The following is a 15,754-nucleotide window of genomic DNA, read 5'->3' on the forward strand; positions in this document are numbered from 1 at the left end:
TGTGGGAGTGGGGAGTGGGCATGGCAGGGAGAACAATGGGGGAAAAGTGAGAACTTTAATAGAGCAACAATGAAAAAAAAAACCAAACAGACTCAGTGTTCTCTCTTCTCAGCCAGCAGCAAGCCATGGGCATCTCTTGGGACAACTGGCACAAGTGTCACAAGACTGGGGGAAGAGGAAGTCCTACCACAAGAAGTGAAAATAGAGCTGCGGCACCCTGCTGCCAACACTAAGATCCATTAATGATCAAAAGTACACTCAGTGATTAAGCCCACTCAATAGAATGAGTACACCTGTAAAAGAAAAGTACCTCACCATAATAAAGGCCATATATGACAAACCCTCAGCTAATATTATACTCAATGGTGAAAAACTGAAAGCTTTTCCTCTAAAATCAGAACAAGATATGGATGCCCATTCTCACCACTGTTATTCAACATATTTCTGGAAGTCTCATCACAATCAGGCAAGAAAAAGAAATAAAAGGCATCCAAATTGGAAAAGAAGAAGTAAAAGTGTCACTTTTTGCAGATGACATGATCCTGTATATAGAAAACCCTAAAGATTCCATAAAAAAACCTATTAGAAACAATAAACAAATACGGTAGCGTTGCAGGATATAAAATCAATGTACAAAAACTTACAGTTTTCCTGTATATTAACAATGAAATTTCAGGAAAAGAAATGAAAAAAAATCCTTTTGCAATTGCAACCAAAAGAATAAAATAGCTAGGAATAAACTGAACAAAGGATGTGCAGGACATATATACTGAAAACTATAAAGTATTATTATAAGAGATTGAAAAAGACATAATGAAATGGAAAGATATTCTATGTTCATGGATTGGAAGAATCAGCATAGTTAAAATGGCCATATATTATACAAAGCAATATACAGATTTAACGCAATCCCCATCAAAATTCCAATGTCGTTTTTTTTTGAAGAAATACCCCCCAAAAAAACCCAATCAGATTTATATGGAACCACAAAAAACCCTGAATAGCCAAAGCAATCCTGAGAAAAAAGAATGAAGCTGGAGGTAGCACACTACCTGGCTTCAAATTATACTACAGAGCTACAATAATAAAAATGGCATAGTATTATCAGAAAAACACACACAGACCAATGGATCAGAATTGAGAGCCCAAACACAAAACCACATGTATACTGGCAAATGACTTTTTGACAAATAAGCCAAAAACATATAATGGAGAAAAGAAAGCCTCTTTGATAAATGGTGCTGGGAAAATAGGAAAGCCATATGCAAAAGGATGGAACTAGACTACACTTTGTCCCCATGTACAAAAATTAATTCAAAATGAATCAAAGACCTAAATATAAGATCTGAAACAATAAATTACATAGAAGAAAATATAGGTACTAAACTTATGGACCTTGGTTAGAGAGGATATTTTATTAATTTGACCCCGAAGGCAAGGGTAGTAAAGGCGAAAATAAATGAATGGGACTATATCAAATTTAAAAAGTTTCTGCACAGCGAAAGAAACCTCCAACAAAATAAAAAGGCAACTGACTGAATGGGAGAAGATATTTGCAAACAACAGCTCCAACAAGGGGTTAATAATGCAAAATATATAAAGAATTCATACAACTCAACACCAAGCAAACAATCCAATTAAAAAAATCGACAGAGGACCTGGACAGACACTGCTTCTAAGAAGACATACAAATGTCCAAGAGGTATATGAAAAGGTGCTCGATTTTACTAGATATTAGTGAAATGTAAATCAAGACTATAATGAGGTACCACCTCACACCTGTTAGAATGGCTATTATCAACAAGACAGGTAATAAACAAATGTTGGAGAGGTTGTGGAGAGAAAGGGTATCCTCCTTCACTGTTGGTGGAAATGTACACTGGTACAGCCACTGTGGAAAACAATATAAAGGTTCCTCAAAAAGTTAAGAAGAGCCCTGGATGGTGTGGCTCAGTGGATTGAGCACTGGCCTGTGAACAGTGGGGTTGGCAGTTTGATTCCCAGTCAGGGCACATGCCTGGGTTGCAGGCTGGGTCCCCTGTGGGAAGTGTGCGAGAGGCAACCACACATGGATGTTTCTCTCCCTTTTTTCCTCCCTTTCCCTCTCTAAAAATAAGTAACATTTTAAAAAAAAGAAAACTAAGAAGAGAGTTACCATATAATCCAGCCATTCCTCTTCTGGGTATATACTCCCCCCCCCACCAAAAAAACCCCTCAATAACATTTATTCATAAAGATAGATGCACCCTTATATGTTCACTGAAGCATTATTCATGGTGGCCAAGACATGAAGACAAGCGAAGTGTCCTTTGATAGATGATTGGATAAAGAAAATGTGGTACATATATACTATGGAATACTACTCAGCCATAGGAAAATATGAAATACTGCCATTTGAGACAACATGGATGGACCTTGAGAATGTCATGCTAGGCAAAATAAGTCAGAAAAAGCTAAGAACCATATGCTTCCCCTAATATATGGGATAGAATACTGAAACTCATAGACACAGACAACAGTACGGTGGTTACCAGAGGGAAGGGGGTGGAAGGGTAAAGGGAGCCAAATATATGGTGGTGGAAGACGATGTGACTTTCGGCGGTGGGCACACAATGCAATACACAGATCATGTAGCATAGCGATGTACACCTGAAGCCTATATAATCTTATGAACCAACGCCACCCCAATAAATTTAACTAAAAATACAATAAAAACAAAGAATACACAAACAAAAAACAGTACTAAATCCAAAATTATATCTGACTTTCAATTATCTCAAATAAATGATGGAACAGCAGTAATTGGCACCGGTATTTCTCATTTTAATTTTTAAGCAATGAATATTTTTAAGCAATTGAAATATTTTCAGTTTTAAAAAGCTGTGTGTGTATATGACTGAGTGAGTGAGTGTGTGTGTGTGCGTGTGTGTGTGTGTGTGTAAATCTGACCATTAGATGGATTTGAGTGCATTTTGTTGTCACAGTTTTCCTAGTTGGAAAACATGTGTTCAACTCAGAGACCTATAAATTCCATCTGGTAGGGTCCCCATTGAGCCATCTCATCTGGGATGTTTCCAAAGGCCTCTTTTCAAAATCTTGAATCTTATAACATCACCTGTGTCAAACATCATGTCCAAAAGAGTGCTACCATCTGTGCCATCATGTTTCTGAGCACGTCACATTTACATAGCCGGTTAGAATGTTTTGTTTAAAAAGAGATATTGTACATTTTCAGAAAAGGAGGTTTCAAACATGATTGTGAATATTCAAACTTATTTTAAAATTGGTCTCGGCAGGGGTCAGTCTTACTTACTTTAGTAATTAACCAGCAGTTTCCGAGGGCAGCTAAAAGCCATGGAATTCTCATAGGACCACAACAACCTGACCGAAGACCCATGGGAGCATCTGTATGTACAATGTTGAAATAAGAAATCTCATTTATTGCTCATTCATAAGTATCCCAGTTCAATCAAATATCAACATTAGAATGATCTGGACACCTAATTAATGCCTAAAAATAGAGAGTGTCTATTTAAAAGTACAAGGACTTAACAGGAACGTACCAATGATAATCTTAGTCCCAACATACATACCATGGTAATGTAAGATGTTAATGTTAGGGGAGTTAAATGATGGATATGTGAGAACTCTTTGAATTACCTTTGCAATTTTTCTGTAAATCTAAAAATGTTCTAAAATCAAAAATTCACTTTTTTTTAAGTACTAAAGATTTCTGGTACATTAAATTATTTCCCAAATAAGAAAGCAAGCAGTGGTCAGCATGCCCGTGGCAGCGGAAGAATCCTAGTTAGAGCCAACCTTGGTCTGGCCATGAAATCCCATTATGAATTCTCTGGGCTTTGATGAGTTCCTCTCCAGCATTTGTCAAGTAACCTAATTATTATCCCAGCTATTCTTAGCTCCAGAACAGAGTCCAGAGTTCCCATTGTAGTCACACAGCACAATTTCTAAGCATGACACAAAAATGTTACTCCTTTCCAAACTCAAAGTATAAGACACACAGATTACTAGTACAAATGAGCAGGTCTCCAAGCGCAGTTTCCTTTTAAACCTCTCTTGCCTTCCCTCTAATTCCAGTGACATTCATGTAGTGCCCATTAATTATTGATCCTGTTCTAGCTTGCATTCGTTTCTCTGTTGTTATTACCATTATTGAAGCCAGACATTTTTGAACTTCTTCCCAAACTTTGTGGGTACAACTGCATGGTACCTTGCTCTCGTGCTTTCTGACCACAGCAAAATGTGGAGCTGGGGCAGTGCAATGTGGCTGAGAGCCCCAGTGAAAGAGAGTCAGGAGAGCTGTCTCCAATTCTCTCCACCACCAGCAAGCTTCGTGTCCTGAACCAATCCAGTTAACTTCCCAGGGTCTCAAAGTCCTCAGGGAGGTAGTGAGGGGTTGGACTTTACTCAGATAAACCAGTAGAGTTTACTGCGCACCATACTGGACACCTCTTAGGCACCATGCAAGTCCACCTGGGCTTCAACCAGTTTCCCATGGGTGTGACTGATGGTGTCTTGCATTTGGGAGTCACAAGACTCTCTTGATTCCTGCCTAGGAGCTCTTCTGGCAGGACATGGGACTCATATCTCAGCTCTCCTGGACGCGCAACCCAGAAGCACAGGCAGTTGACCCTTATGGGGCCACCCAAGACTGGCGGGGCACAGGAGCTTCCTGTCCCAAAGATGAGTTGCGAGACTCATTTGGTAAGCTCCTCAGAACACACCCTGGGAGGGCGTGTGGGAGGAGGAACTTGATAATGGCCTTGGCGCAGATTTCCCCCTCTCTCACGCCCCCGTCCCATACTGCTACTTCCTGAGGCCACGTCCTATACAGGCTTCCTGCAAGGAGCCTGTATTCCTGCTGCGCTTCAGGGTCTGCTCTGGGGGACCCAGCTTAAGAGAAGTGCTGTCTCTACATGAGACACTGCCATCCTTTCCTGCTCTAATTTTGGATGGTTTTGGGATTGCTTGCTGGCAGAGTTCAGTTCTGCCCAGTGGTCCTTGTAATAAGAACAGGCTGGGAAGAGGCTAAGTGGCCAGAATAACTGAAAATTACTTCCAGCTTTTTGCCCGACTTCAAGAGCCCACCGGGCACAAGGTTCTGGTACAGTCCCCAAATGTATTTGGCTACATCACATGGCGACCTAATATAAGTGGAAAGGAAATATAACAGGGTGTAATTTAAACAGAAATAGGCTGATGAGAAAGACTCAGAAATTGTTGTTTCTTTTCATTCTCTGATGTTAAGGAAAACATTAAGGGAAGGGCATTTTCACCTTCATTTCTGCCCCAAACAGAAGACATTGTTAAGTTCAGAAGAAAAATTTCTGAAAGATGTATTTTTGCTTGTTGCCAAAAATGAGAGAAGTGTGTTATCTCTCCCTTTAGAAGAGAACCAAGGGACATCAACAATTGTGCATGCGTGTTGGCGGGGGGTACTCTTTGTCAACTAAGTTTGGAAAATAAATTATGCAGCTTCTCCTTTTTATAAATGGCAAGTTTTCTCTGAGCCTTTAAAATATTAATATATATTGTGATTCTTTGACAGGGAGGCTCAGAAAGCAGCATTTTTCTAATTTATTTTTCCAGAGGCCATTTTGCAGAACAAGGAGGTGTGAAATAGAATGAAAAGAAAGCTGTATTTTTGCATGATATGAATGTTTTAATTAGAGGATGTGACAGGTAACTACTTGAGCCTTCTTCTCTGACTATGATCCTGATAGAATACTATGGGATAGGATACACAAAGGACCTAGCCTTTGCCTGGTGAACTAGGATTTACATGGCATTGTCTCATCTCACTCACACCCTTCAATCTAAACAACAATTTGGGAGGTAGGTAGAACAGTAATCCGTGCTCTTCAGTGAAGGTAAACAATGGTCAGCATTTGCGTATGTGTAAATGATGGAGGAAGCAGAGTCAGGAAATAAGATGCAGGTCTTCTAGGTCTTGATGCAGGATTTTTACCACCAGCACATCTGTATTTTGACATTTTTATTAATTTGTTTGTTTAGCTTACCATTCTATAAAACATGAATCATTTTGTGATTTTACTTGCTACTTGGCCTTTTCCCAATACTACTCCCACAAAATGAAAGATATGACGACATTGGGAAGAGTCAAAATCATCTCTATAAAACTATTGAGATGATTGTGTGTCCGTAATTCTAACCTCAAATGGACAATTAGACTCTAAAAGAGTGGATATAAAAAGTGATAGTTAAAACAACAACAACCCAAACTGAAAGGAAACAAATGGTAACTTGGATATAGAAGAATAAAAGGCATACACTACTCATGGTACTAAAAACAAACAGATAGGTTATAATTTGGGGGCAGTGGTAATTGTGGGCTTAAGGATGCATCTGTTTTCATGTGTCCAAAGCATTTAGTGAGCCTCATGAGAACAATTCTATCCCTCTGTGGGCGACCAAGGGAAATACAGTCACCGTCATTCAAGTGGCCATGGGCGATACCATCGAGCATCAGAATGGTCTTATACGTACGTGGAAGAGAAGTGGGGCTACCGTAAGTGACTCAGCCACACGTTTCATTCCTCATTTTGGGGATCTCCTCCATTTGTCAAGGTTCAGTCTTCCTTTGATCTTGCACGCATCCCTGTGTGCCTATCCTATTTATGAAAAAGTATTGAACAAAATTCCTCAATAATCTCCCGCCACAGGCTTTATTCTAATTCACATTTTTAAATCTTGACTGCTGGCAGAGGAATATGAGATTGCACGGCCATCAGCTCAGTTTTCAAAGATTTCCTACATGTACACATGGGCAGCACAATGAGGTGGATTCCCTGAGGCTTTCCCTCTATCTGCATGTTTTCGCGTTTGTCTGAGTAGCTATGCTATAGTTCCAATGCCTCATGACTGTGTAACTTAGGGTAAGCCTCTGGTGCAGTTTCTTCACCTCCATCTAAGTATGAGTTAAATGCAGCCAAGTCTTAAACACCAACCTCGAAGTATACTGTCCTTGTGTATAGGACACTACGCTAGCGCTGGAGATTCAAAGTTCAATAAGATGCTCTTTTCCTTTGAAGAGTTCACAACTCACTGTGTGAAAACCACAATCTGAGTAGGCAAATACAATGCATCATTATATTATGATGAGTAGTCTGTTGACTACTAAGCAATGATATCTATAGGTATACAACTAAACTGGTCAACAGAAAATTCACTTTCAGTCCTACCTCTACCCTTATCTAGCTGTACATCCTTGAAAAACCAATGAACCTGTTTGAGACTCAGTTTATCCGTCTTGTAAATGAGGGTTGAATTACATAATTTCCAAATTCCTTTGATTCAAACTCTGCTCTGGCCTTTCTCATTTTATTGTTCACTTGTACTTATTAAAAGGTGAGATTGTATCTGGCAGACGCTGTTGGTTCAGTGCCCTGTAGCCTTGGCCTTTCATCTTTTCTAACAGCACCCTCTCCCAAGTACTATTAGGTCTAGGGCAGAAATATATTCAGGAAGGTGTGTCCTTCTTAACCCCAAGGGGTGAATTGGAATTTGTCAAAACTAATCATGGTAATCTCATGATTTTTGCCAGTGATTAAGGCATGGGCATGCGAATCCCTTTTGACCAATGAGATGATAAGGGAAGTCTGCTAGTAAGGCTCTGGGAAAGGTTTTAATATCTGATTAAAAAGGGAAAAAAGGGGATGTGTGAAGAATAATTCCACTTCCCACCCTTGGATATGGGAGAGTAAGGAGGCGATACCTAGAAGCTAGGGCAACCAGCTCCCAGACACTGCTAATGCAAGCTGACTCACGGAGGACGGCAGAGTGGCAAACTGAGACACACCAGATTCTTGAAGACACTGGTATGCCAAGGAATGAATCCATCCTGGAAATAAGTGTGCAAGATTTTTTTTTTAAAAGGAAAAGACAATTAGGCAATTACCTAGTGCTGGAAATTGTGGGTGGAGTAGGGAGTAACTTAATGCTTACAGTTTCCTTTGAGGATAATGAAATGCTCTAAAATTAGAATGTGGTAATGATTGCACATTTATCTGAATATACTAAAAAACATTTAGTTATATGTTTCAAATGGACGGATTTTGTAGTATGCAAAATACATCTCAATAAAGTGTTTAAAAATACAAAAAATAATAAAATTAAAATTAGAAAAGGAAAAGAGAATCTGTGTTGTTCAAGTCACCAAAAGTAGCCAGTTAAAATATGCGACATGAGCTCCGGCTGGTGTAGCTCACTAGCTTGAGTCCTGAGCTACAAAAGGTCACTGGTTCGATTCCCGGTCAGGGCACATGCCTGGATTGTGAGCCAGGTCCTCAGTGAGGGGCACATGAGAGGCAACAGATTGATGTATCTCTCACACATTGATATTTCTCTCACTCTCTTTCTCCCTCTCTCTAAAAATAAATAAAATCTTTTAAAAATATGCAATATAAAAAGCTAAATTTTAATACTTCGAAATGTTTACTAACACATCCACAAGCCAAATTTAATATTATGAGAAAACCAATTCATTTCAAACCAGTAAGAGCAGATAAAATGAGTGATTCAGGGAGGGAAAATTCCTTTAACAAATCTGATCTTGAATTTCTTCACCTGCAAAATAGAATCCAAAGTATATCCACCTTGCTGAGATGGTAAGTGCACGCATAGTAAGCACATGCCAATTATTGTTAACTGTTTTATATATGAGAAGACTAGTATGTCAGAGACCGTGCTAGATGGTCATCAAATCCTGTTATGTTTTATTTTTCTTTTTGGACACACAAGAAGACCATTATTTCCCAGTTTCCCCCATGAATAGGTTTGATCATGTGACTGAGTTCTTGGTTGTGGAAAAAAGTGATGCAATCCACTTGTGGCCTGGCTCGGATTACTAGCCCACATGACCTTCCTGTAATCCTCCTAACAGCTCTCCCGTGTCTTATTGCTGTTAGAGTTGAAGGCATGGGACCAAGTCTTCAAACTGGCCACTAGGTGGGCATTGTGTAGTTTTAGTTTATTAAAATATTTAATAAGATTAACTTCATTTTACAATGATCTCCTTTCATCACTCCCTGCTTTCATTTAAAAATGAAAGGTAAATTAATAATTAAGAAAGCTACCTCAAAATCTATATTAAAATAAATATGGGGAAATGGCTTTAAAATATCAGATAAAGTTTACAAAACGTGGACAAATTCTCCCCAGGGAAGCAAAGCAGCTACTCCTTGTAGAACAAGCCTGGTCCCTCTAAGTAGGTAGGTATTACTTATGACCAAACATCTATCAGAGAGAATTCCTGTAAAGACTTCCTTTTTCCCAAGTACCTACAGCCTAGACATCTTACCTCCTCCTGCAGCTTTTAACACACTCTCTGTGCTTCCACTCCACTCAGCAGAGCTGGTTTAGAGGAAAATGCGAGGTTATGGGAAAATGCCGAAGGAGCAATCCGCCTCTCCTTGTAGCCGCATCGCCTTACAATGAGACCCGAGCAAGCCCAAGGCCTGCGGCTGCTAATGTCAAAACAGTTCTTGTTTTATGAGTTGTATCATGTTTACAGCAACTTCTTTTTATAAGCAGGTGTAATCCTGAAGTTACAATTTTTATTCAGCTAAGTTAAAAAAAAGCCATGAACATAATTTCTATATAAGTTACCTAAAAGATAAATGTCTTTAGTGCTTTCCAAAACACCCTAGCTCACATTATAATCTATAATTCCGTTGTATGGAATACTATCGACTTAACATAGGAGATAATTTGAAAATTTCAGCCTGATGAAAAACAATATACATTCTCATTTGAATTTTGATTTTGTATTTCATTTGAAACAAGGCTTAAATATGAATTTATTGATTTTGATACAGCTTGGCTTTGAAAACATTCATTTTTGAACGCTTAATCCTAATGGAGTCTACCTCCCTGGAAGATTTAAAAGAAACAGTCCTCTTCAGTGATGGTATATGCTTTTATAACTTTTAAGAATACATATTAAAGTAAACATATAGGTTCTAGAGAATACAGAAGCTGCATTCATGTTTCAGATAAGATTCTGCAAACAAAAGACTTCAAAGAAAGTTCACCGGAAACTATACACCCTGTCACTTGGGGGTAAAAGGTCATACCTCTCTGTTGATAGGGATACCTCAATGGAAAATTTTAAAATGTTCTTTAAGTTACTTGGTCAAGTTACTTGTCTCTAGCTTGATTTTGCCTCAAGAGTTTCATGTCTAAGTGGGTGTTCTTGAACATATTCAGGGACATGAAGCTCATGCCTCTCCTTGTAATCCCTTCTACAGTTGGACAGCTATATAAATTAGAAGATATATTAGTCAGAGTAAGTAAATTTGGCTGTTATAATAATCTCCCCCTCCACTATCTCCATAGCTTTAAACAATAGGGTTTATTTCACATTCATATCACAGTCCTACATGGAGTTCCTGCTCTGGCCCTCCTCACACACCCAGGCTCCTTCCACCTACCATATTTTAGGACCTCAGAGTTTTCCCTTGGGTCCTCTGCGTTTGGCCAGCAGGCAAGGGAACAGAGAGCATGTGGGAAATCCTGAAGGAGTCTTTAGGGGTCAGGCCTAGAAGTAGAGTACATCAATCCTACCCACATTTCATTGGCTTCACATAGGTACATGGCCCCACCTAGCTAACAAAGCGGGGTAGGACATATAGGGTATCAGGGTCCCCAGGATGGAGATGAGCTCACAGATACTGGAGAGCACTAGCAGTGCCTGTTATGGAAAGCTATTCTTCCACTGAGCTCAAGTGTTTCTTGCAGCAGCTTTTACCTATCGTGGCCCAGCTTAACCTTGAGTCATATTGATTAAATTTAATTCTGCTCTCACACAATGACCCTGCAGATATTCACAGACAATTGTTATGCCTCCTGGTACATTTGCTTCTGGGCTATTCATTCAATTAGTCAACTTGTTCTCATATGATCTGTGTTTATGTCTTCTCATGATCCTTTTTTTTTCCTTAGCTCCAATTGCTCTGTTATTTCAATGAAAACTAAAGGACATCCTGCAATAGTGATCCCATTTTGAGATGTAAATTCATTACTGCAAATTAACAGTATATTAGGTTCTGTTAACTCATGTTAAACTTACTCCCTCTAATTGGTTAAGCTACATTTCTTCGTTTTGCACTTAATTTCCTGATGGAAGCTTTGATATTCTTTTCATTTCATGGGTTGGATTTGAATACTGTGGCTAGTTTAATGAGAACACTTTTGCTCCTGTCTGTTCCATCTCTGGCCCTTCAAACACATGTAACCATCTCTAAAAGCAAAAGGCAGCCATAAACACGGCCAGATGCTCAAACGGAAATCTTTGTAGTTACCCGTGGTTTTGTTCTTTCTCTCAAATCCGACATCCAATTCATCAGGAAATCCTGTCAATCTCACCTTCAAAACACACCCCGAATCTAATGACCTCTCATTATGTCCTACTGTTCCGGTCCAAGCCACCGCCATCTTTTGATTGCATTCCAGCTGAAGCCTCCTAACTGATGTGCCTGCTTCTACCCACAGTCGCCCTGTACCCCCTCCCTTAGCCTATTTAAAAAGCTGTGATTCTTTTGAACTCCTCTGTTCAAAACTCTTCATGGCTCCTATCTCCCGCAGAGTAAAAGGCAAAGTCCGCGCAATGCCTACAGGGCTCGAAAAGGCCATCATCACTGCTGTGACTATCTTTCCCAGTCTCCCGACTGACGCGACTCTAGTGCCTCTGAGCCAGTCAGCCCATGACAGATACCACAGGCTTCCACCTTAGGGCCTTTGCACTTGCTGTTCTCTCTGCCTGGGGTTCTCTCCCCTGGGATAACGGCATGACTTGCACCCTTACTTCCTCCAGGTCCCTGCCTCAATCATTATGTTTTTGAAATGCTTTCCTAAATATTTTATGTGAGAGGACAACCTCCTTGCTGCTCCCTGTCTGGACACCCCCTAACTCTCCCTGCATTATTTGTCTTCATAGCCCCTCTCACTGTCGGCCATGTAGGACACGGTGCTTTGTCTGTCTTCCTCCATTGGAATAGAAGCTGAATAAGGGCAAGGGCATGTGTAATTGACTCCTGTAGCTTCAGCACCTGGAAGAGACTTAGACATGCTGTCGGGGCTCAGGAAAGCTCTGCTGCGGTCGGCTCCGTGCTTGCCGGGCCTGGCAGGCCCCTGAGCTCCACCCGCTCTTTTCAGACAGGTTACCCCTGGCCCTTGAGTTTGTATTTCAAAGCATTAGCTTTTTTCCCAGCTTCATAAATTACCCTTCAAACATGTAAATTAGGCCATGGCTGGGTAGATCAGTTGGTTAGAGCATCGTCCCCAGTACACCAAGGTTTTGGGTTCAATTCCCAGGCAGGGCACATACAATAATCAACCAATGAATGCATCAATAAGTGGAACAACAAATCTCTCTCTCCTTCTCTCTCTATAAAAAATTTTAAAACCATGTAAATTAATGAATAAAATACAAGCTTAATTAAGGCACGAACTAGTTCAGAGACTCCAGTTCAGTAGTTCCCACGTCTTGTCCTTTATTCCTGCATTCTGATTTAGACATCAACTCCCATGCAGTAGTCAAAGGTCTCTCTGTCTCTTTAAAACAATATTGTTGGCACCAGGTACTGTAAATGCAAAGTCATCACAGCGCATTTCTCAGAAAATTGCTCTTAACAATTGGAGAGAAGGTCTATGCCTGTCTTAAACTTTGGTATACATTATTGATCAAAAAGAGAGGAAACCAACAATTAAAAAAAGTTTTTCTCATGGCAAACCCAAGAATTGAAATATGACAATGGAAATTTACAGAAAATTTCCCCCAAATTTGAAAACAACAAAATTTAATTATTTGGTTGATAGAGGTTAAAAATAGACAAAGATAAGTTTTATGGTCTTTTGACACAATCTAGGGTCACTTTTGCAAAAGAAAATATTTCCCAGCCATACCTTTTAAGGTCATAGGAATGCAAAAGAAAATTGCCAAAAAATTTACCTTGTGTAATTTGCTCCTACAAGCATTCTACTTGAATAACAGAAAATTCTGCCAATATTTTAATAGAACTTCAATTAACTAAACCCGTTAGTGAAGCATTAGAAATACCTATGCATCATTTCTGGTCATTCAATCAACAACTATTTATGGGGAGTATGTTTTATACACAGGGTTTGAGAAGAGAAAAAGATTATTCTCAGCAGAGCTAGCTCTGGCAAAGGCGGAATTTCTGCTGGGTCAACTGGGGCATCTAGATACAGACATTAATAATAGTTATAATTATGTGTGGATATAGAAACCAAAAGGAATTTGGTCTTATGTTATAAATCTATTCATGTACTTCCTCTACCTTGAAAATGTAATTTAATAGAGAAAACACTTTTGTTATGAGAAGAACTTTCCCTTCTAATAGCATTAGTTACTTTTCCTTTCTCTGGTAAGTCAGTTGCTTATTTTAGAACCATTTCTGGAGATCCTACACTGAGTGGACAGGGCACTGGAGAGATAAAAAATACATAAAATCCTGGAAAACCCACAGTAGAGTGAGGAGGGCAGTTGAAGGGCAACAATAGGACCATGTGCTAAAGAAGACTCTGATTAATTCATTCATTCAACAAATATTTATTGAGTGCCTGCTATATGCCAGGCACTGTTCTAAATGCTCAGGACACATCAGTGAAATAAACGGACAAAATCTCTGTCTTTGATGTGTTTCCACAGCAGGATAGAAAGAAAATAAAAAGAAACACAATAAACAAGTGAGTTACATAATATCTTAGAAGATAAGCCTTATGGGGAAATAGAATATGGTAAGGGGCACTGGAGGTATTGATGGGAAAATGTGGGATTTGTAATTTATATGAGAAGCTGAGAAGACCTTTTGGGAAGGTAACATGATTCTCTCAACCCACTGGACATCATTTGTGGAGTGATATTAGTACATCCTGGGAAGACCTTGATATTTAGAGTCCAACTGACTTGGATCAAAATTTGTTCCAAACTATTTAATAATCTGAGCCTGAATTTCCTCTTCAACAACATGGAAACAATAACACTTCATATCAAAAATTGTTGGGAAGACTGAAATAAGGTTTGCCAAACCTCTGTGTGTGTGTGTGTGTGTGTGTGTGTGTGTGTGTGTGCGCGCGCGCGCGCGCGCGCGCGTATGCCTCTAGTATAGTAGGTACTCAATCAATTCAGACCCTGGACTACCTTAAGCTAAGGGCCACGAGATAGCCTGCTCTGTAGTTTCCATCCATGGAAATCCTGTGGAGAGCGCCACCCATCTTCATCCTCCAACATGCAAGCCAGGCAAATCCCCTGCATTCTCAGAATTTTCTTAAATGAGCCTAAGACAAGAGAATGGCTTCCTCTCAGGCTATGATGCAGTGAGGATGGGAGCCCAAGGCCTGAAAGTGACTGTATTGTTAAGACGGTTGGCCTAGTAGATTGAAGCAGGTAGAGGGAGAATAGAAAATATGAGAAGCACAGATGTTCTATCACTGTGGTATCCTGATTCTGTGTGTCCTTAGCTCCCCTCCCTTCAAGCAGTTTGCAAAGTCTGGCTACAAATTCCATCCAAAAGTAGAATCTATCCACTCCTTGAATCTGGGCACGGCTATATGGCTCTTGCTGGCCGATGGGACATTAGCAAATGTGAAGCAAGCAGAGGCTTAAAAAAAATGGTTGTGCTTTGGGGCTTGTTTTCTCTTGCTGCTGGGAACCTTTCCATTAACATATGAAAGGGTTCAGGCTAGCCATCTGGAAGATGAAAGACATGCACAGCATAGATCATATACACCATGCTTCTACATGTATGCTTTACATAGATGATGTATATGATCTCAGCACATAGCTGGTGTTTCCTAAACCAACCATCTCCAGATGACCTGCCAGCTGGCTGCAGACACATGAGTGACCCCAGGTGAGACCAGCAGAGGAGTCCAGCTAATTGCTGACCTACAGAATCATGAGCAAATGCTTATGGTTTTAAGCCACTAAGTTTTAGGATGGCTTGTTTTGCCGAATTGTATAACTGATACACTCCCCTCACACACACATCTAACGCAAACAAACTTTCAATTAAAAAAAAAAAAAAAGTGGGTTTTTTTTTTTGTTTGTTTTTTTGGGTTTTTTTGCCATTGACAAGCAAAAGAAGTCTTCACGAAAATGATAGGGCTTCCTGTGCTTGTGTCATTGACTTGGTGCACTATTAATTTAGTTCATTCTGGGACTTGAACTATGTCCCTAAATCCTAAGCTTCTCCTTCCAACCCCCACATTACTATTACACACCTATGTTTTGTCCTCACACACTGCCAAAGAGCCGCCTCCATTCCTATCTCCATGACCAACACACACAGGTTGGGCCTCTTTCCGTGGCATTTGCCAAAGGTCTGTACCTGCCACTTCCTGTTGGCTCTGCTCAATGCCAGCTGCTTGACAATGTGACTCTCCATCTGTTACTGATCATCGGACCTACTGTTACCACTCTTCACGTGTCTGTGCAGACTTCCTTCTGCAATTAGGAAAGCTATCCACCTGCCAAATGCTGACAGCCAGCTTCCTCCCTGGGTGTTCTGTTCCAATAGGCCCAGACTCCCATGCTCTTACTCTTCTGGTTTATCCTCTGATATAGAGCTGAGCCTGGGAAGTTAGATGAATCTCTATGAGCTCTCATATCCAGATGTCAAATTGCATGCAGAAGAAGGAGAAGGTGACTTTTTAAAAAGACAGCTCATGAGGAAATCACGTCTCCTCTGGG

The sequence above is a fragment of the Pteronotus mesoamericanus genome, unplaced genomic scaffold (genome assembly GCF_021234165.1).
Source record: "Pteronotus mesoamericanus isolate MK-2021 breed Mesoamerican mustached bat unplaced genomic scaffold, CSHL_Meso_final contig_65, whole genome shotgun sequence".
Lineage (NCBI taxonomy): Eukaryota > Metazoa > Chordata > Mammalia > Chiroptera > Mormoopidae > Pteronotus > Pteronotus mesoamericanus.